A 24,221-nucleotide genomic window follows, 5' to 3' on the forward strand; every position below is an offset into this window, starting at 1 on the left:
GAGGAGGTACTTAGCATCATCGAGAGTCGGTCTTTATTTTCTAAGCTATCCAAATGTGAGTTTAGACTTAGAGAGGTTTTATATTTGGGACATGTGATTAGTGCTGATGGATTGAAGGTGCACGAGGAGAAAATTCAGGCTATTTGTGACTGGCCCTGCCCTCAAAACATTATTGAGTTGCATGGATTCCTTGGTATGTGTGCTTATTGCAGGAGATTTGTGAGAGGTTTCTCTTAGTTGGCAACACCACTGACACACCTCACAAAGAATGGAGCTTTCAGATGAATAGAACAAGCACAGGGGGTCTTTGACAGACTCAAGGAGGCTATGAGTACTTGTTTAGTTTTGGCACTTCCCAATTTCTTGCAGCCATTTGTGTTGGAGTGTGATGCTTCAGGCATGGGCATAGGAGTGGTTTTGATGCAGAATAGGCACCCCATCGCCTATGAGAGTAGGAAGTTGCAGGATAATGAGAGGTTGTATTCCACATATGACAAGGAAATGTTGGCTATCATGTATGCATTAGCCAAATTCAGACAGTATATTGTTGGTAGTAAATTTGTGGTAAGAACAAACTACAACAGTCTGAAATACTTCCTTAATCAAACAAAAATCGATGATAGACAACAAAAATGGGTGGGCAAGATCCAGGCTTATGACTTTGACATTGAGTTCATTGAGGGCAAAAACAATACTGTTGCTGATGCACTTTCCAAGAAACCCTTAATCGCCACCCTATGTTCATTGAGTGAGATTTCAACAGATTGGAAGGCTCAACTTTTAGTTGAGTACTCCAAAAATCAGCATGCATGTGAGGTCATGGATGGATTAGTTTCAAATGATAGGTATGTTGGTTCCCAAATCCATAGAATGGAAATCCAAGAGCTTGCCACTTCTCCTATAAGATTCCGCAATCAGTTTTGGCCAACGAATGAGAATCACTTTAATTCCCCTACACTTAAGGCTCCGCTACACTTAAGCAAGTAGACCTTCTTGAACTTGATCACTTGGTTCGAAGCTTTTCGAAAGTGAATTTAAACTTTGGAGTTCTCTGGTTGGCAATGTTCTCAAACTCAATTAAAATGAAAACTAGATGCTGGATAATTGTTGAATGTTTTGCATAATTGAATAATAATTAATTTGATGCTTGTAGGAAGGAAGTTATAGATTTTTTGACTTAATAAAAAGACCAATGCCTCAGCTCATCCGGGCAATAGAGTCAACTTCAGTGAATTTTCACTGACAACTTTATAAAGTTCTTATGAACTAATATTGCCAACAATTAAATAATCAAGATGCGATAGGCCAAATATTATGCAATCTTAAATTAGTCTAGATTGAATTTTAACTCCTCTAAGAGACAAACTGGACATCGATATGGAAACAATTTAATATTTTACAATATCTATGATGATCCTTTTCAAGATGCTAAATGATTGTGTCCACTTATCCGACTTTTCAACTGTATACAAAATTCCAAAAAATAATTAAAAAGGATGACTCATTTGTAGCTTAAATCTCCATGCCATTTAAAAATAAACAAAAGATCTTTTATTTTATTATTAAAATAAAATAATAGAATTTATATTACAAAGTCATAATGAGCCCCTTATCCCTCCATACAAAATAATATCAAATACTTCTTGTGAATATGATTGTTCCGATATTGACTCTTTTGAAAATAATATCATAATGAGCCCCTTATCCCTCCATACAAAATAATATCAAATACTTCTTGTGAATATGATTGTTCCGATATTGACTCTTTTGAAAATAAAATAATACTTATTTATACCTCACTTAGTTGAGGTTGTACCTCTTCAAAGTGAAAAGACACTTCTTTTAAAATAAAATGTATTATAATCGTATCTCTTCATTTTATTTAATCGCTTGTGTTTTATCGGGTTATATGGTGTTTTGCCGGCAAATTTTAATAAATTCCTTACCATGGCCTTTTAAGAAGATTACTATCGCACATTCTTTGAGTCAAATTCGTTGCAAACTTAATTGCATTTGGGCTTCCATTTATATAGTTTCATATTTTAATTCTTACAAGTATTATTTCAGGCAACACCTTTTGTAAATAATTTGTCTTTTGGATTTGATTGTGTGCATTTTTTTACCATCAACGTTTCGGATCATACTACATCATCCATCATCAACATCTCTACTCCTACACTTTCTCATCCTGATGATGGATCATGTAGTATGATCCGAAACGTTGATGGTAAAAAAATGCACACAATCAAATCCAGAAGACAAATTATTTACAAATGGATTGTGGAAATCTGATAATGTTAATTAACACCTTTTGTGTTGATGTGTATAGAAAATTGATTTATTTTTGACGAGATCTGATAGATGGCCTCTTCAGTTAGTTTCGTGCCTAATGATTCTTGTACATATTACGCTTTATCTTCGAACCTTTCAATCTCGGCTTGATAATATTGACTGCTAGGTGAAATCGTTTTCCAGCTATGCAAACTCCACTATGTTTGTGCCAAGCATCACTTCTAGTACTTGAAAAGGCATAGAAACTCTTGACGACATCCCTGGAATGATTCGAATTCAATCTAGTTTAAAAATCTGAGGTCTCACCTTTGACTTCATCCATATACACAAGGCATATAGACCAACGTCCATATGGAGAAAATGATACCTGTCAATCTATGCATTGCTCTTGATTCTGAACTGCATCCATATGTGATGGTCATTGCCTCCTATATTATCAAAATCGTTGATCTTGTCATGACCATCATATTGATGTAGTTACTGTGTTTTATCTTTATGTCATTTTTTATCGCTTCTAGTCTTACATTCATCGTCGTTACAATCCTTTCCAACGTTTGTGTATGACAGGTGTTCATTGTTTGTGCATGCACATGATGTATTTCGTTTATAAGTCTCCATCACTTTACTTATCATTTCTTTGGAAAGTTTGAGTTATGTGATGCTTGTTCACAAACAGTTCTGTAATGTGCCCAAGCTGTGTACATAGCTTTGAGATTGATCTCCTCTTTCATTCATCAAAGTTCAAACAAAACTCTCAGCTAGCAGGAATTTAAATTCTGATATTACCATACATGCTATTACAGAATCGCTGTAACCAACTCAACACAACCTACAATATACTCCACAATTGGAAAGATCACCCTTCCCAGTGCTTCATTGGAAACTTGTTTAATCATAGTCTTCCCCCTTACAATTAAGTTGAGTATTGTCATGCCCATTGATGCAAGCTCATCAACCCCTACCTTTTTGTTTGATATGTGAATTGCTACAATCAAAACAGTTCATTCTTGCAAGTCTCTGTTTTAGATAGAGATGTTGGAATTCTTGTGGGAAAAATGGTGAGAATGGAAGAACCACTCATGAAGAGAGATCATAAGAGTTTCTAGTGCGACAAAGCATGGGGGAAGGGCAGACACAAAGGAGGCAACCCGATTTTACCATTTGAGCGAAAACAAGATGAAATTTTGGTTTGAAAAACACAAGGCGTAGTAGATAGATAAGATAAGATAAATTTATTAATGTCCAACAGGAGACCACCAAGAGGGTCTACGGGACTGAAAACATACAAGGGTGTTTCTGCCAATATGGTAGAGTTCATTGTCAAGTACGGATCTTATGCACTTAATCTAGTTTACAATATTATCACAACATTCATACTACTAAATGGAACAATACACGCAAATGCCAAAATATATCTTTATTGATTGTACCAAAGAGTTTACGTTACCATTACCAATGATATCTTGAATTACCATATCCTATCCCATTCTCTAAGAACCCTACATATATGAATCGGGTTGGTTGCGAGAGTCAACTGTCGCAATCCTTAGAACATGACTTTTCCTAACAACTAGTTAAAGTACTTTATTTAATGTAATTACCATCTACATTACCCTCTCACCCCCCACCAAAAAAGAAGAAGTTGTTGATGAAGAGGGGTGCAATGACATCCCTGGAGTGGTGGACACTTGCAGTTGTGCCAATTGTTGTCGGAGAATCCTCACATCCTATACAGCCGCCATTTTTTTTAGTGCGTGCACCTTGCAGAAGCCTAATTGCATCCATTCTATCCTTTATATTGCTACCAATTGCTCTACATGCATAGTTGTCTTCTGTGCAAGCTTAGATTTAAATTTCACCACTTTATCCCCTAGAATAATTTAGTCACCTTCTGTCTTTGCCAATTCCCAATTAGCTTTTTGGAGCTTCATAAAGGTGGACGGAAAAACTTCCTTAATCTTAGACAAAATAGTTAAGGGAGGGCCATGTGGCTGTATCACTTGAGATGCTTGCCGTTGCTGAGACTGTCCCTCAGCCTCTTCAATAGGTCATTCATGTTTTGTGAATAACCTCTTAAATTCCTCATCGCAACCATCTTTTAGGAATTGCAAAAGTGATTCCGCTGCAGTAACTCAAGTGCTCATGTCTGCCTCCTTGGCTTTCCTTTTGATCTCATGTGTAGCTTTAGTCATAGCCTCCAACTCCTCCAGGAAAACTTTTACTCACTTGGTGATCAAAGAGCCAAATATGGAAGATTAATAGGTTTAAAAGAATGTTTCTCCTCCAAATTCGAATCTTCAAACAACTTCTTGACTTTTTTCTCACTTGCAAATGATGAACTCGAATGAGCAATGGATAAGGCATTTTTGGATAGGGATGCCAAAAATGTAATCTTCAATCCCTCAATATGCAAGACGTTTTTGCAAATACCTTGTAAAAAACATGGTCTCAAGATGCAACAACACAAAACCTTTTTTGCAAGGGAATTCAAAAATGTGACTTCCAAGAGCAATGGCATGGGTTACAAATATAAAACGCCTTCCATTGAAGCCAAAATGTGAACTGAAAACACCAAAATCTAGGCATTTTTTATCAAAACATGATCTTGATCGGCAATAATATGTGACGTTTTTGCAAATCAGTAGAATAATAAATTTGCTAATTTAAATTTTTTATCCAAACAATTAACTTCAAATGTTGAAATGAACAATTATGCACATGAACACAATAACACAAGATTTATGTGGAAACACATTGCAGGAGAAAACCACGGCTAATAAATGCTCTCTTTATAAATTGTTCTTTTACAATGTTTTGTAAGCTCCAACCAACTAGAGGCTATGACCTCGATGTTTATGAGCACTGACTCACTGAAAGCTCCAACTCCCACACTTTGCAAGCTTTGACCTGCTGGAAGCACCAACACCCACTGTTGTCTTAGTAAGCACCACCCCACTGCATCTAATTTTCTCTTCCACCTTGATAAGGTTTCCTACTCAATTGATGATGGAGATCTTTAGCACACAAATTTCTTTTTCTCAATCTGATATTTATTTCTATATGAATTCTTTAATTTCAACACTCTTATATCCGATAAGTAGGAGATAATTTCCACAAGAAGTCAAATTGTGATATTGCTATCAGGATTTAACCGTGTGATTTTGAGTCAAACTTGTTCACTCATGTTTCATGAGTTGTGATTCAAAATGAATCCATCTCTCATGAGAATAAATGGAACACTTAGCACTCATTGGATCTAGGTGATGCTCATAGGGGTGAAGCACCGGGACTTCCTAGGAGGTCACCCATCCCACTACTACTCTAGCCTGAGTGCACTTAACTACAGAGTTTCCTCCATGGTTAAACCCAAAGCTTACAACCCCATTTGCAAAACCTTCACCAAGTGTTATATATTCAACTCTTATATCTTCTCTTTTGTTCAGACTGTAAATCTTAATATTTCTGATTTACACACATACTGATTTATTTATACAAATCAGATTTATGTCTATATAATTTCTCTCTGTTTTATAATCTACTCTTTTCATATCACATCAAATACTTGCATCTTTGTCACATCAGATACACTGATATATATATATATATATAATCTGATTATATATTTTGATCCTTTTCACGCGTTTCTTAGTATTAACTTTCTTCTGCTCTGAATATTGATTTTCTTCTTTCTTCTTTCTTCCTTATACTGCTCTGTTTTTATTTACACATCCATCTCATGCACTCTCTTCTTTCAAGCACCACAGCTTGTCACCTCCTTTTCACTTATACTCTAATCTGCTGCGTACCTGCTCCTCAGACGCTTCACATACACATTCTCTGTTTATACTTCCTTAAACACGGCTCTATTCTGCTTTTATACATTTCGTTCTCCCACACACTATTCTTATCTTCAAAATCAATCATTATTTATGTCTTTATCTCTTAAAGTTGTGACTTTTCAAAGTATGACCTGTCATTTCTAAACATAATTTGTAACTGATTGCTTTTATTAATTTTGTTTAAAATGATTGTAATACAATGAATCATTAAAACCATCGAACCATGCTGCTCACGACTCCTCCTATTTCATGGTTTCTTAACTCTGAATGTCCGACGTGTCTACTAAAATTGGTCACCAATATATCACTGTATGGGTTTTAATATTTTTTTATGTTTCTTGGAGTCTCCTATTCACCTCTCAACCTCTTCACATACCTCATAATGTAGATGCTTTCGTCTTTTGTAGCTGTTACTTTGATGGGATAAGATGCTGTCTATGTGTCCGTCGAATTGTTGTTGGTGGAAGCCAAAATCTCCTTGACTCAGAGCCACGTAACTTGTCCTGTGGTCATCGTATATTTCATATTCTCAAACCCGTCTGTACTGTGGCATATATATTCTTTTTATTGTGGATGCTTATATCGTGAATATGAATTGTCTTCCTTTCTAAAAGACATATATGCATTTCTTTATGTAATTGATAAGTAAGTGAATCTTAGTCAGAGATAAATCAATCTTTTAGCAATAATATTTTTAATGTCCGGTATATCTTGCTCTGACGTGAAGTGTCTGATCTTCTGTTCGAACTTTTCATATTATCAAGCCTTAGAAAGTGTTTGAAGGTTTCTTTATACAACTCGTTGTAGGTCCCATTATTTTTCTGTTTGCAGGATTATTAACTTCTCGTCATGACGGCTTCTGAAATCCTTCAAACTTTGTATGTATCGGGCTCTTTTACAAAATAATCTGCCGTTGATTCTTATCGCTTTGTCTGTATATTGTCATTAGTTTTGGTTGCTCCCGAAACCTTCCGAGTCTATTGTTGCCACGTATCATTATCACAGATTTTGCTACATATGCTTATTTCATTTTTCTTCTATCAGGCCCATTTGTCTGTATTATTATTGCTGCATATAAATATTTTGTAGCTGTCACACTCTCTAATGTGGAGTCCTCTCCGCTTCATTGTTTAACTTCGCTTGTGTAACATTCCTTTGTCTTTACTTCAAAACTTTTGATGTCGCTGACCTGTGACATGCTGTTTATAAACAATATGTCGTTAACTGTATTGGGCTGTTTTTGATCATTATTTTATTAATATTGAACGCTTGATGATATGGTTTAACGGGCTGGAGGGCACGATTCCTCCTGAGTTGGCGCAGTGCAATAAGCTCAAGAATCTCATCCTTAATAACTATCTCACAGGGAAGATTCCCCAACATTTTTCTGGGTCGGCTTGCTCGCAGCTTGAAGTCAGGAGAGATAGGAGGAGTGAATCTTAACAGTGGGAATAAAACACCAACAAGGAGATCCCGTGGGAGTGGCAGCACTGCAATGAAGCTTATGACCCTCATAACCATTTAGTTGTATTTGTCGGTCGTTGTCGAGCCTCACCTTGTTAACCTGAGCATTCTAACCATTTAGAAACTGCCTAGAGTGGACAGAGAAATGGGGGAATTGGAGCAGGGGTCCTCTTTTAGAAGAGGGCATAGTATAGGTAACAGGCGAATGTAATGTTCCTACTCGTGGAATGAAATCTAACAATAAATGATAAGAATAAAGTAAAAATAATATAAATAGATGAATATAATTATATATAATATATTATATCAACATGATAATAAATAAATAAATGATATTACTAATATTTATTCAATATAATTATATAAATAATATAACAATAAATATATCAAAAATTTATAATACAAAAATAATATTATAATTCTATATTACAATATATACCATTGAAATATATTATAAATATTATTGATTATATTATGTATTGATTAAATAATATACATAATATAAATATATATTTATCAAATCTATATATATATAAAATTAAGAATAAATATAACTATTACAAAATGAGCGAATAAGCAGAGGGTTCCCATGTCTCTCCGTAGCGTATAAAGGAAGAAGACTATTGATTGATAGGGAGGGAGAACAGATTGGTACAAGTCATGTACAAGCAGGGATTGGAAGAAAAAGAAGACCCAGCGACTCTTTATTTTCATTAGCATTGCAGAGACATAAAGCAACAAGGTCAATATCAGGTGCTGTCAATTGAATGCATGAACATATGCTGAGTCATTTCCAGTTGCCATTAATCAATGGAAAAGCAACCAAATCACTTCCGGAGAGGAGAAATATCAATAGAGGATACAACAAGGATCTTCAGGAGAATTATGAGCAAGAAATCCAGCCATGGAAAGAAAGGAAGGGAATATAAAAAGAAGACATACGGAATTCGATTCCCTATGAAGGTGAAAGAATAAAGTTTGGGAGGTTGTGGATAAGCGGACAAGACAGACATACGAAAAACATAAATGTTGGCATATCCGACTAAGCAGCAGCAAGCACTAAAACAAATAAAAATCGATGCCAAAAAAAACAACAAAGTAATAACGTGGAGAAAATGATGATTCAAGAGGATCTAGTCACCGATAACCAGCAGCAAGCCACTAAAGAAAAAAATGGATCTTGGCTGGAAACAACAAACAGTATACATCCAACAGCAGCGTGTGTGTATATATATATTACCAATGTTGCGTCAGATAATTGAATGGAGCAGATTGGTGAGGAGCAACGCAGTTTGGGATAGACGAGCTTAAGAGAAACATATACTCCATTCGACATCAAATCCCATTGAGCGAAAGAGAACAGAGTTCGCTGGAAGATATCAGTATATAAAATAGAAGAAGGATAATGATAGTCCAAACAGGTATGCATATTGTGCAGGCTTTAAGAAGGATACGATTCGTAAGGATTCAGCGCTATTGGAGGGAAAGCTTCCTATGGAGAAACAAGACCATAACAGTTAGCATGCAAGACATATAAGGTCACACAAGTTACAGTCATCAATGAGGGACATATCATCATTATTTTGTGGCTCACTTATGTTATTTCTTGAGTTCCACTGGAAGACATTAATTGCATTTAGTAGATTATCCGAGACACTATCACTGTTGTAAATCTTTGAGCCGACAATCTATGGAAGTAAAAGGAGATTTAAACATATTCTCAGGACTGAATTACAAAAGAAAGAAAGATATATATAAACAAAAGAATTCACAACATGCATTTAATCTTGGTCATTGGTCATAAGTTAAACAACTAACAGACATCATATCAGAGAGTACTAAAATAGTTAATCTTGAGCATCAAAAATAACTTAATTCATTTTCAAGACATATAAGATGATCTAGACACATCCGTAAAGGATATGTAATACCATTTATATATGTAGGTATTCTTTACAAGAGTGAAATACAAGAGGATGGTATGAAGCAACAATTGTATACACACAATTTTCTCGTCCACCATAGCCCTTTCTTCAGGAGATCATTCAACACATTGGAGAGCCAGAAGAGGATCCCTAATAAGTTTCAAAAAGAATATCTATTGGAATTTACCATTAATTCACTTGAAATAACGGTATAAGTGCATGGTCCCAACAATTTTAAGAATTTATATCTGTTTACCGTATAGGGTAAGTGGATATTGATTGTATTAATAGACTAGAATGTAACATAGAAAAGAGATTATTCATATAAGTAGAGATGTAATTCCAATTACAATGATCATTCATAAATCCATTCGGACGATGTACATATACTTTTTCGAAGGGGTGACTTAACCGTCATGCAACCTTTCGGATACTAACTCAACCCCTTGGCTACAATATAGTTTTTACTGACAACATCATCCCCCCAAAAAGTAAAGTCGTCTCTAGAGGACAAAATAAAGACAACTTATACATTAAAATTCAAAATATGACTTAAACTATTAATTACATCAAGACTCACAACAAACTAAGAAGAGGGATGCATCCCTAGTATGGTAGACGTCCCTAGTAGTGCTAGTGTGGTAAACGTCTTCTGCGCCCTAAGCTCGTTTAGTTGTGCCCACAACTTGTGCACCTGTTGCATTGTAGCGTCCAAATTCAGTTTGGCCTACATTTGTAGTTCTAGTGCCCTCTTCATCATGTCGGCTATCTTTTAGAGCTCTACCTCCTTTGTATTCGATTCTTTCTTCGCATCCCTCAACTGAGATACAACTGCTGCCTTCTCAACAATGAGTGTTGCACGCTCCTTTTCCCAAGCCGCTTGTTGGGTGGCCAAACTTACTTCTACTGAGGCCAGTCTGGTAGCTGTCTCCACCCGAGCTCGTACTGCTGCTACCTGATCCGCTTCACTCCTACGCATAGTATAGTATGCCTTCTGATACCTCTACTATCCCTTGCATGAGCTGCTCAACCCTGCTGTCCACCATAGGCTCCCGAGTATTCAACTCTTGCCGCATTTCTGAGGTCTCTATGTTCAGCCATCCCCTCACCTCAAAACATACTGAGAGGGCTGTTGGACAACCAACCCTCATAAATGCCAAGGCCTGCTCTAACTCCTGTGCTGAGACTACCTGGCGACCTCGAGTTAGCACATTAGCTAAGTACGTCTTAGTATCCTCCTCTATAACTGCTGAAGGGCCCGATGGTGTGGTGTGCTCCATGGCCATTGCTGCCTCTATTGCTTCAAACATCCTCTCCGCAGTACTCCTTGTCAGAGGTGGGGGTGGTGGTGGTTCTATTGTGATGGTAGGATGATAGCAAGCTGGAGGATCTGTCTCTTGAGGTACTTCTCTCATGGGTGAGATAGTGACAAATGTCGGCACTACCCGTCTGATGCTAAATCTCCTACCCAAGTACTCACTCAAGTCCTGCTCACTTAAGTGCTCGGCTATAGCATCCTTGCTTGTGGCCAATAATGCATTGTCTATCATCACCATTGCATTAGATCCCACTACATATAGGTGAACTCCAGGTGTCCTCGGAGCCTCAATTGCTTCTGTTTGTGTAGGTACCTCCATCACTCCCTCCTATGTTTCTACCTCATCATTGGGTATTACTGCGGCTGTATGTGTCTCAGCCCCTATCTCTGGTAGAACTACGGCTATAGCTAGTAAAGTCTCTCGGTTAATTGAAGGCTCAGCAACCCCTGGCGGTGCTGGTCGGGCCAATGGTTGGGGTGTTGGTCGTGCTGTTGGCTTGACTACTACAATGATTGGAGTCATAACCACAGGCTGCCTAAACTGTCCAAATTTGGGAATGTGCACACCTGCTGGGACAAAGTGAGAGTGAGATGTAGTTGCGAGGGAGCTCGAAAATAATAGTGCTAGTGCTATGATGACCTTGATGTCCTCATCATCCTCCTCGTCCTCCACCTCCTCCTCTAAGTTGTCAGTGTCTTCGAAGGATGTGTCCTGCCTCCCATTATTAATGTTCCCATGCTCCAAGTTCTCTACCTCCTATGACAGCCTCTTCTGTCCAATGGCCTTCTGCTCTCCTGGAGTATCAAGGTGCTTCAACTGCATGATTGGAGGCTCCCCTGGTTCTATCGGACCTAGCTTGATCTCCAATCTATCAGCAGGTATCATTCGTGCTGTGGCGTCGAGAAATAAATCGATAGCATAGTGTGGCATATAGAATGTTTTGTGTTGCAGTGTTATGAACTCATTAATGCGATCAACCAATAAAGATGCCCAGTCATATACTTTTCCAATCATGATGTTGTTCATCATGCTCACCTGTAAAAATGAGATATCCAATGCCCTACTCAATCCAGTGAGTCTGCTTTTTACTAGGTCCATCAGGCAATGCCAATGTCCTTCCTGTATATCGGAATTCTTCAATCCTCTTCCTTTCGAAGTATCCATTAGGGCTTCGTTTTTTGCCTGAGGTCATTTACTACATACCAGTTCTACCAGTTGTGCCTTCACTTCTCGAGTTAATTTCTTTGGCTTGTTAATTTTTCTCCCTCCCTAATCATGACTTGGTATGCCGGACAACCTTGTGAAATTTGGTACTCTAAAAGATATCATGAGGGTTTGCCCTAGACATGGAAATGAACTTGTTTGCAGAAATTGGTTGTAGGTTTCTAGCATGGTGTGGAGAAAACCCTCAAAGTCACGAATGTAGAACACTGGCATTTGCATCGCCCATTCCACCTATGCCCTCTGTATGCTTTCTTTCGCAAAACGGTCATTCGAGGTCTCCTTCCACCACTTCCTACACTCCAACCTGTTCAAACCTTCGAATGTCACATTCTAGGGTGTGAGGTGTGTAATTACAGCCGGTTATACTTGTGCCCTTGCCTTCTTTTTGCCTGTACTTCTAGCTATAGGCACTCTCAATGGTAAAGCCTTTGCGTTCTTGTTCATTGTGCTACTGGTTGAATCTTCTTCTAATTTTTTCTTCCAAGCCCTCTTCCCTGCACTCTCCATGTTCGTGCTTCCTTTTGTTTTGCGAGAAACGGTTCTTGGAAATGGTTGGAACTGTTGCTACACTCTTGAAATGCCTCTTTGCAAGCCCATTCAACTTCTTGGTCCCTTACTCTGATTCTAGCAGATTTGTACGACGTGTCTTGGTGTGTCTCTTTCTTCTCACTTGCAATCGCCCAATGTACTCTCCTATTCGCCTTCTTGCACGGTCGTAAAAAATGCAATGTAACCCCTGTAATGATACTTTTCCCCTTAAATCTTTGCATTATCGAACTATTCACAGGCTCCACAACCAGCCATACGGTCTTGGTCATGTCTCTGTGTATGTGCGTCGCCTGTGATATGTTGTCCGTATAGTGTACAATGGTCCTTATACTCCTTTCTTTTTGAAGACCAAACGGTGCTCTTCTTTCTATTCTTTCCCTGCGTTGTGTGTACGGTTGTCTTGTTTCCTAATTTCTTTCTCGAGACCATACGGTATATGCTTTCGGTGTTGGAGATGGAGTGGCTGACTATCCTTTTTAAAGGGCCGTATGGTGTTCTCTCCAAATGTTCTGTACGATAACTTATACTTCTCCGTATGGTATCTTAACTTGACCATATGGTATCTTAAACTACACAGTGTTCATGCCACACCCTCCTTGATATGTCGTCCATACGGTGGTCTAATCTCTTCCCTCAACTTTCCGTACGGTATTTGTACTTGGTTGTACCGTGGACAATTTGATCTTCTCTACCTTTGATGTCGTATGGCAATGATTTCTTATGTAGGGTCCGCATGGTGTGTTTTCATTAAGCTATATGGTAATACAATGAGTTTAATTCGTTTGTCTTTTCCCTTCTAACTGTATGGTATATTATCCTCTGTCCTTCCCTCCTACTGTACACCGTATAGTCTTCTGTTCTCTCGGGTGGTGTTTTGTTTGGTCGTACCATAACGTTATCATTCTCTGTTACAACAATCTTTTACATATACTCCTTCGTCTTGTTCTCATTTTGCACATATTTATTATAATTATTTATATATATTTATCTTATATATATTACTAATTATTATTATATTTTTATATTGTCTCTGAGTTGTTCGTTTGGGGAGTCTCCTCTTCTGGCACCTTATTTCTTTCATGATAGATTTTTAATTTTGACCCATTTACTGCATCGCTCACTTCCTTCCCATCCAACGTCCATAGTTTTAGTGCTTCGTTATCGCCCACTTCACGAATTTTATTTGGCCTGACCCACTTCACCTTAAATTTGCCCAGTTTGATTTTGTTGTGCCCATTATATTTTAAGAGTAATTGGCTTGGCTAGAGCCTATTTAGTTTTAAGTGTTTGTCGTGCCATACGTTGCATTTGCACTATGAAACCTTGGTGGCCCATTGTGCTTGTAATCGTCGTTTGTCAAGTTTATTTAGGTTGTGCAATCTTTCCTTGAGACCTTCCATATCTCCCAACTTGTTTTCAATTGCTATTCGCAAACTTGGTACCATGAACTTTGTTGGTACTACAGCTTCTCTGCCATACATCAGTTGGAATGGAGTGTCCCGTGGTGACTTTGTAAGAGGTACGATATGCCCATAATGTTGATGGCAGCTTTTTCTCCCAATCGTCACCCTCAACTACGCAAGACTTGTAGATTATTGCAACCAAGATTTTGTTTGTGGCTTCTGCTTGTCCGTTTTCTCTCGGATAGTACGGGCTCGATAGAGAATGGCATATTTTGAATTCCGTGGTCACTAGGCGGATGACGTGATTGACAAAATGTCCTCCACTATCGCTTGTCAACTGTGTTTCCAAGATTACTCAAACTTTGTAAAGATCCGTCTTTAATCTTGTTTTGCATACGATGTGTCCCAATAGTTTCCCTTGTGGTACCATAAATCTGCACTTCTTTGGGTTTAGTGCTAGTCTTGGTCGTTTACATCTTTTCATGCATTCTTTGAGTGCAGTTAGATGCTTGTCCTCTACATTGAAAACTGACCAATCATCCAAAAATGCTGTGAAGTTTCCTACTGACATCTTTGTGCGTCTTTTCCTATGTCTGTGAGAATGGTTTTGAGAATACCCATCTCTACTACTGCAGGGTGTCTTCCTGTGGTGAGCGCAAATAGCATTGGGTCCACCTTAGTTGTTCCGCTTCCACCTTGTGCATCTTTTCCTAGCTCTTCCATCACCTTTGGGGATGGTGTCATGTTCAAGATTGTAGTCCATAATTGAGGCATTGCAAGAAGAAGGTTGCTCAGCTTCATGGGAAGCTTAGCTTGCATTACCTATCGTTTCATATTTTGTTCTGCCTAGTTCCTCCTTGAGGTGCAGACAGTGTCCTTTGTCTGTGATTTTTCAGTCTCCATTTCTTTTTCTAATTCTGCTCGCACTTGTTACAACCTCTTCTTTTCCTCTTCCGGATTTGGATACGTTGTCTTCTTCGCTTGAGCACGAGTGATGGCTAATGTGTCCTCATCGCATGTTTCTATACTTAACAGTTTCACCTCGGGTTTAGGCCATTTTGAATTCTTATGGTCTCCAGGACCACACAGTTTGCACAATAGTTGCAGTGTTCCCTTTATAGTACAGTCTCTGGCGAAGTGGCCCTAAAGGTTGCACGCACGACATTGTATCATCGGTCGTCCACTCAGATCGTACTATATTCAGCTATGGCCCCCGTTATTGTTGTTGCCACCTCATTCGCGTCGGTTGTTTTGGTACCCTCTTGAGGTTGCTATGTCATTGTTCGTATTCGTTCCTACTCCCGAGGTGGACACTTCCTGCATTAGTAATACTTATTGGTGTTTGTCTGTTTTTATATTGAACGGGTATTCCTTGGTGGAATATCTCATAATTTGGCAGATATTGCAAAATTGTTTCTTAGGGCAGGAGCCCTTTGTGTGGCCCTCTTTGCAATTTGTACACCATAGTTCCCCTTCTCTTGCTTGGCCAGGATTCTTTTTCATGTTTTTGAACTCTTTCATCATATGTAACATGTCCTTTTGTAGTACCTGAACCTTTTTACTTGATTCCTTGTCGTTGTTGCTTTTGGAGAATGAATCTTTTGAGTCCAACAATCTATCTTTCTTATTTTTGCTTGTTTTCTGTTCACTCTCTAAGTCCATTGCGTGGTTATATGCATCAATGTATGATGTTAGAGGTACAATTTTCATCTTTTTCCTCAGTGTTGGTTGTAGCCCTTCGACGAACCACCTTTTCTTCAACCAATCCGTTGGTTGGCTTTCAATTTTTCCTACTAGCTCCTTCAGACTCCTTGCATATACACGGATTCTTTCATTTGTTCCTTGCTTGGTACTATAGATTTCTGCTACTATCTCATTATCATCCCTAAGTATTCAAAATTCTGCTATAAATTCTTTCTTGACATTCGGCCATGAAGTTAACTTCTATGGATCTGTGTCTGAAAACCAATCTATCGCTACACCTTGTAGAGTAGTTGGGAAGTGTCGGACCCAGTCATCTTGGTACGTTACACCATTCGCAGGCTAGATTGTTTCACATGTTTTACAATGTCGAACTGGGTCGATTGTTCCATTACCATTAAATCTTGGTAGTTTTTCGTTTGGTCTTGCCATTATTAATTTGTTCTAAATTTGTGGTATTTGTTGTGCACCCGTGTTGTTCTGCGTATCCATCTTGTTTTGAGTGCCCAATCAAATCCAAAAATTTGTGAACACAATACCCATCTTGTTTTGAGTGCCCACGCTACTTCGAACAACCGCCTTACTTTGGACATCCACATTACTTTGGACAACCATGTTACTTTGTGGTGTGAAGAGATCTTTTTCAAGCGAAGTTCTTCGATTCTCTTCTTGTATCCGTTTGTCAGGTGTATCAGGAGTGAACAGTTCACCCTGTTGGCTTCTAAATTAACATCTTTTGAATAACCCAGTGATAGAAACAAATACATCTAGGGGTAGTTAATTCCCATCTACAACATATCTATTCAGACACTAGGGCCAACTATAAGGCTATACTTCTTCAGGCTTTGCGAAACCTAGGTAGGTGAAAATATAGATTCTTCATATGGTACCAGTGTCAAAAGCATACAATTGAATCTAGACAAAGTAGATAAAACCCTTATTTCTCCTATACTCATGCAATGACAAAGGTATGTAGTAGCAAATTGGAAAGAACCTATGAAATCCACAAGCTGAGTGAGGGCATTCTTTCAGCTCTTAAACGGAAAGGGAAATGAATGATTATAAATTTGATTTTAACAGATCCCAACTATGTAACTGTAAGAAACATGTTGATCCTGTAACTGATTGGTGCCTGATCTATTGGGTAGTTCCATAAATCACACACATATATCTATGATACTAGTGACATATTCTATACATCAAGGTATCAAATCTATCGTATCACTTTGTGAATCAGACATTAGTGTTCATAAAAACCTCATACTTATGAAATATCCTTCTCAAATAACCAACAACCCTGTCAAATACATCAAGCATTTATTTGGCTCTTTGTTCCAACAACAAAACACATAAGACATACAACCTTAAGGGGATGCAAAAGGGTTTAAGTTCTTTGTCCCAAAACCACAAAATATTGTAAATTACAGAGATAGGAGACGAGAATCAGAATGAAACTGAGAAGTTTGCTACTCATTGTATTCATTTATTTGAAACTATACATTCAAGATGCATGTAAGTAACTCATAAAACTACTAAATAGACCATAACTATCTATATTAGTTTCATTACTGTTGTTCATACAATAGAGAAATTGCTCAAGAAATGGTGGAATCACAGTCATGATAGAAATTTTAACCTATCTAGAACCATCCTTGTGGTATCGCAGTAGTGAAAAACGTCCAAGAACTGAAAACCAACCCTTACAATGAGAGAGAAAGAGAAAGATATAGGAAAGGAAGAAGAAACCAGATTTGATCAGGAAGTGACACATCTCGACTTGAATCTCCATCCCTTGTTGCAAAGCATCTCTCTTCTCTCTATAACTGAAATCTGAAAGGAATTTCATCATTAAGCTTTAACAAACTCAAAATATCTGTTCTAACTGATGAGAAACCTTATCTTGACAAAAACATCAGGTATGCATCTGAAATGCTAATAAAATCTTCTAATAAACTAATGTGAAAGTGAAAAAACCATCACTAACTACATCCTTACTGCCTTTGGTGCACACTTGCTTCACCATTTTGCAAAAACCATCTTTGAACTGCTATACCTGAATGTGGTTGAAAAATGAGTTCCTAGGACAAAACCCTGAATAACTCCAACATACTACTTCCTATGTAAAAACAATTTACAAATCTGACAAGGTCGTTATGAGACCTTTCCGACAGTATATGATAGTCCTATACACACTTATCAGAATTGCCTAGTACGTCCATTAGAAAATCAGGTTCTGAAACTGCCTTACAGGTCTGCATTTTGCAAATATTTAACCATTTTCTAACGTTAAAACTTTAGCATATAACTTTTGTTTGATTTAAAAGTGCTTGTACATTCAAAATCAAAAATAATAATAAAATTATTTTTCCTTAACTTAGAAATTTCCCTCCACTTTTCAATCCTGGTCAAACTTCTTTGACTGAGCTGTGACACATGTCGCCTTGTGATTGGTTGGCTTCTGCTCCATCACTGCCACTTGGGCGCCATGTGGCACCCTCTGATTGGTCCACCAGTCTGCCACTTGTTGCTTGACACGCTGCCATGTGGCAGCTTCTCATTAGATCTCCTTTTGTACGGTCACTGCCACATCATCATCTGTTGGATACCCTGCGATGTCATCGCCATATGGCATCTTTTGATTTGTCGGAATTGATCTATCATCACCCCTTGGCCCACCACCATGTGGCACAATTGCGCTTCCCTGCTTTTCTTATCTTCCCTGCATCTTCATAATTTGGTGATGCGCTACCCATCGGATTGTGCCATGTGTGAGCATCTAGTGAGTCAATCTGTTCAGCACCACGTCACTACCTACTGCCACGTTTCACGACGACGCTTCCCCGCTTTCCTAGTCAATAGGGTAGCATGTCAATGCGGGAATGCGACATTCAACCTCAGCTTGCCATGTGTCACCCTTTCCACATTAGAACCTCCTTGAAATCTGTGCTAGGTCTGGAATGATCTACCACTTGTCGCTTTGCCAACAGTCCATGTGTTGCTGCTTGTCATTTTTTGGTTGGTTGTCGAGTAGATGTCACTGCTGATGTCATCTTTTCGATTTGCATTTTTGTTCAAAATTCCTTTAGCCTTCCCTCCAACCAGTTGGGGCCCATGAGATCATGTGGCTTTCCAAAAGCCTTGTGCCTTAAAGACACTTACTAAGCATGCCTTGGGATATAAAAACATATTGAAAAACGCTTCTTGGAACAATGTGGGATAAAGACTTTGTTGCTTGTTTTACAAAGTGATTGTCCGTGACCCCTCATACCTCAACCCTTTTTAGAATGGAAGATAAAACAGGCCACCACATATGAGACGCATCCTTGTAGCATTCCAATTTGTGCCAGCAAAGCTTGGGACATATGGGAGATCACTTCCATCTCTCCACTAATGGTGACATTGCAATTAGAACTATTGCAGATGCAGGATCACGTTTAGGGCTCTGTCTTCCTTTGGCATGAATCACAGAGATACACTCTTTGGAAGTCATTGTGGCTTTAAGCTTGGAATGCGATGCGCAAAGCACTCTCACCCAACAATCTTCACAAGTCATTGATATTGCATCAAGCTTTTGACTCCAAAACTCTAGATGTTTATGAATATAATTGGCTCACATCTTAAACTACTGTTATGGATAGAATACCAAATTGCACCCTTGATCATGATACACGATGGTACAATGCATATATTGCCCTTGCAAATGCGTACCTTGGAGACAGTGATAGAGAAAATACAAATAAGCATAAAAATGCCCACGTGTTTAGGACCTAAGCCATCACCCTTTGTGTTAATCAATCTCAATAGCGAAATCTTCAAGTCGTGGCTTCCTTTTGTTCGATCCATCATTTGCCTCTTTTGTCATGCTCTCTTCACATTCACCTTCGACACAACATAGCTTGGATAAAAGCTCTTGTTGACTTTACAGTTGGCTCTCTACACTGCCAATGACATAATCCTTAAATGGTCTACATGTGCAAATCAGCTGCGACTTAGTCTCTCATCTCTATTGCATCCAATTCTTGCATAGAATGAACAAGACTCAGTTCCATCCACTTTCTTGAATGATGACATCACATATGGATCTTTAAAATCCAATTGAAAATGTAGTGTGCCTTCTTTCAAGACATAGGGAGGAAAAATGTCAAGGTGTTTTGAAACCTACTCCCAATCATTGTGAGCAATGAAATACTCAAACTTTGCCTCCCATGAAGAAAGGTTGATCCAAAATTACGCAATCCATTGTTCATTGATCCTAGGCATCTAACTAGACAACTAAACCCTCATTTATGATACTAAATCTCGATATGGCATGCAAGGTTCCATTTTTATTGCAAATGGTAAAAGATCCGGTCATGTTTATCTTCTGTATGGGTAGCTTTGTGTTCCAAATCACATTCAGGAATATCATGCTCCACATAACCCAAATATCTAAATATTGACAAATAGAGTTGGCGTGTTGAAATGACAACCTTTGAACACTTTGGAAACAAATTTTTTCTAGTGCAATGATCTTTCAGACCACTTGCACAAACATTTTGCCACATCTTTTATCACACAAACTACATAATGTTTGAGTGCCTTTTTATGACGTCACAACTCTATTCAACCTCGAATGCACTATGCAACATATTATAATGATTTGAAATATTACCTTCACACCCCGCCTTATCATCTTGACAATGTCAGCCGAGCCCCAAAGTGGGTTTGGCTAAATTTTTTTTCGAATTGAAACACCTGAAACCTCAAATTAATCAATTGATCACCTAGAACTGATTGGATTCAAAATGTATCATTGAACCATCATTTAAAATCTATTTTTGATCTTTCCTGCAAACTGCCAATTTTGTGCCAAAAGGTCCTCTAACTGGCCTTAAAAACTGACTGAAATCGACTACTGGACCCTAAGATTTGACATATTGATTCTTTGTTCCACATTCTCTTACCCTGGCGGATCTCGTGTCATGACGACACCTGAGTCAAAAGATATTGATCATCAAAGTTGCCTTTGTGAAACTACCTGCAAGCAAACATGTCAGAAAACCATAAAATGCATTCAGCTTTGGCTTCGAAAACAGGTCAAACTAACACTTGAGAGCTTGAAAATTGGGGCATTAGATCACTGTCATGAGGATAGTATAAAATTGTGATTAGGGCTCATGACGAATAAGTGCTCGCATTTGGCGAGCGGTCAAAGTGGGCTACTTGGATTTGTAGAACTGGGAATAGTGGCAGAAAAGTGATTTTTGCAAACGAAATGGACCTGGGAAAGTGTGCAAATGGATTTGTCAAGACTTGAAAACTAGCACACTTGAAGAATTTTTAGAGTAGAACACAGTGGTACAATCCATTTAGTTTAGACAAGCATGGATTCAGAGTTATGACATCCCAAACAGGGGTACTAATCAATTTGCACTTTATGATACTAGCAGAACTTCACAAATTGCAAATGGAATCGCATTCAAAAACTGATCAAACGGATTCGGCATAAGCTCAAATCTGAAACATAATAGTCTCTGACCCCTAGAATGCAATGCAAAAGGAATTTTCTCATTTTAGTCAACTGGGTCAAAGTTGCAATTAGTCAAACAGGGCCTCCCAGAATTCTAAACAAATATGCATTAGCATAACAATAGTAAACAACTGACTTTGAGGGATTCAAAACCTATGCAAAAGAGGTCTATTGGACGCCGCATTTAAAATGGAGGCAAGCTAGCTTGTTGATCAAGCCTTTGCACTTTGTTCTCTTTGCCAATGGTTTTCCTTTCAATTTGGTGAGATCACCATATTAGAAGGAATTGGTGGTAGCCATAAATAAAGCACTGACTGATTGCACAAGTCCCATGAATATAAAAGTTATGTAGAACTTTATTGCAAAAGGTGAGGGTTTGTGTAGAGAGAGCTATTCAACCAATTAGAAATTCATCTAAAACTTTGTGTGTTTTTGTTGTTTTGAATGGATGGAAACTTACGAGAAACTGACCATTGATTAATGTGTTTGCAATGTCAGCCAAAGAGGCAATGTTTTTGAAGGTAGTTGATTGTGGAGGGGAAGTGAAAGATTCACAGTTAATTTCAAAAATTCTCATTGAGGCCATAGACAAGGTGGGTACTGAGAATGTAGTTCAATTGATTATAGATAATGCAAAAAATTGCAGGGGTGTAGGTGCTTTGGTGGAGGATTGGTATGACCATAATTTTTGGACACCATGCATTGCACACTCCTCGAACTTGGTCACACATCAAAGTGACATCCAAATAGATTGGGTGAAGCAAATATACCAAGAGGAAGAGGAGATACAAATGTTTGTGAAACACCATATGTCACAATCCATATTCAGATCATTCTCCAATGTGGAGTTGTTGAAGGTAATTGTAATTAGTAACTTTCATTTATTTATTTAATTTGAATATATTTTGTCATGTTCAATTATCAAATTGTATATAACTTTTCTTAATATTTATTGACATACTGTTATGATTAACTTACTTAGGTGTTTGAAACCCGATTTGCATCTCATACTATTGTTATGAGATGTCTTGTAAAGGTGCAAGGGGCATTAACCCAAATGGTTATATATAGCCAGTGGGGTTTATGGAAGGTTTCGAATTCAGAGAGGGCACAAAAGGTCAAGGTATTGATCCTTGACAACAATTGGTGGGCTCTTGTGCAATTTGTATTAGATTTCACGGATCCTATCATGACTATACTCTACTTTGCTGATTCAAATCAGCCTTGTTTGGGGGATGTCTATGATGGCATGGATACAATGGTAAAGAATGTATAAATTTCTATACAAACATATGAGGATGACCCCACAAAATATGAAACCTTATGCATTCGACTTGAATCAATCATTCATTATCATTGGGTAAAGATGACTACCCCACTGAACCTCCTTTCATATGCCTTATCTTTGAAGTACTATAGTGAGGAAGTACTTGATATGCCAGATAGAGTAGTACCATATGTAGAGGAAAAAATTTCTAATGGATGCTGCAAAGATTTTGCGAGATTCTTCCTAGATGATGACACTCAAAAAAATGAAGATTTAATTTGGGATATTTGCTTTGGGAGCAAAACTTAGTCCTCTTGCAATAAATGATCAATGTGATATAGGAACTATCACATGGTGGTACCTCTATGGCCAACCATTTAAGCATCTACAACCTCTCACAATCAAAATCCTCTCACAAGTAAGTTTTATTTGTTTTTTTTACTGCATATATTCTAAAATTCTTTAAATTGGTTTTTCATTTTTATGTTTTACCCCAATAATTAATTTTGTAATTGTGAACATTGTCTAGGTTGCAAGTTCTTCTACTGCTGAATGGAATTGGAGTACATATTTCTTTATCCACTCAATGAAGCGCAACCAGTTGGGCTGTAAGAATGTTGAAGACTTAGTTTAAATTGATACCAACTTGCGCCTTTTGTCACTTAAGGAGGATCACCACAAGGAAGGGGCAGCTAAGCTTTGGGATGTAGAACTTGAGTGTGCAAAGTTGGATGCAACGATTCAAGATCTTACTACTATCATAGATGATAATGTTGATTACATCATGACACATGGTGTATCCAGCGCAAGTGGAACCGCTTTTGGTTCAAATGATCTTGAAGTTATAGCAGTTGGAGGAGTTGGAGATGATGAGGAATTTTTTGTGAATTCATATGATTCGTATTCAAATTGATAAATGTTGAATGATGAACTATATTTTGATTTTGTAATTGTGATGATTTGTTGATTTACATTGGAATCATGAACATAGATGTATATGATATCATTGATATGGTTTATAATCTTATTGAATATTTGAATACGTATTGGTGAAGTTGCAAGCTATCAAATGTTTTAAGTTTGTATATTTCTTTCTTTTCTTGCATATACATAGTATAATTATATACCTATCTATCTATATTTATATTTTTGAAATATATATATATATATAAATACATTTCAAAAAAAAAAAAAAATATATATATATATATATATATATATATATATATGCATCCACATCCCCCCCAAAAAAAAATTTGCACATTCATGCATCTGGTTCCGGATCATGCATCTGAATTGGTAACTAAGGTTGAAGCCATAGGCATTCCTCTTTGCGCCTTTTCAAACCAAACCAAATCACTCCTTTATTGCTTTATTAATTACTACTTCGTTCAAACAGATTTTATGTTTATGTTTATTCACTGACTTATGAGACTCCTTTACTAATTGCTCCATCAGCATAACTTGATATTAATAACTCACTAAGTTTAGCAATGCAGGAATTGATCACTAAGTAAACCATTATATTTTAAATATTAAAACATTTTTTTCTCAGTGCTGATGACTCCTGATTTCCTCCTTATGATCGTATTATTACAATTTTCTCTCTTTAGAAACTTCATTGTGATTTTTGACGCAGTGCAAGGTAGAAGTATGCCCAAAGGAGATGTCCTAGCCCCCAACAATATAACCACATAGCGGAAACACAACAGCAGGAAACAATAATGCA

The 24,221-nt window shown here is 37.7% G+C and overlaps 1 protein-coding gene and 1 long non-coding RNA gene across 3 annotated transcripts in view; both read left to right on the plus strand.

Annotated features, from left to right (window-relative positions):
- The window catches only part of NUDT3 (nudix hydrolase homolog 3), a 250,981-nt gene that overhangs the window by 184,243 nt on the left and 42,517 nt on the right, over window positions 1-24,221 (plus strand). The window lies entirely within an intron of this gene.
- On the plus strand, window positions 21,390-23,534 carry LOC149559260 (uncharacterized). Its single transcript, XR_016364331.1, has 2 exons — window positions 21,390-22,910; window positions 23,022-23,534. It is a non-coding gene; the product is annotated as an uncharacterized LOC149559260 (long non-coding RNA).

This window comes from Cupressus sempervirens, chromosome 5 (assembly GCF_028749045.1).
Source record: "Cupressus sempervirens isolate cs-2001-9-10 chromosome 5, ASM2874904v1, whole genome shotgun sequence".
Taxonomy (NCBI): Eukaryota; Viridiplantae; Streptophyta; class Pinopsida; order Cupressales; family Cupressaceae; genus Cupressus; species Cupressus sempervirens.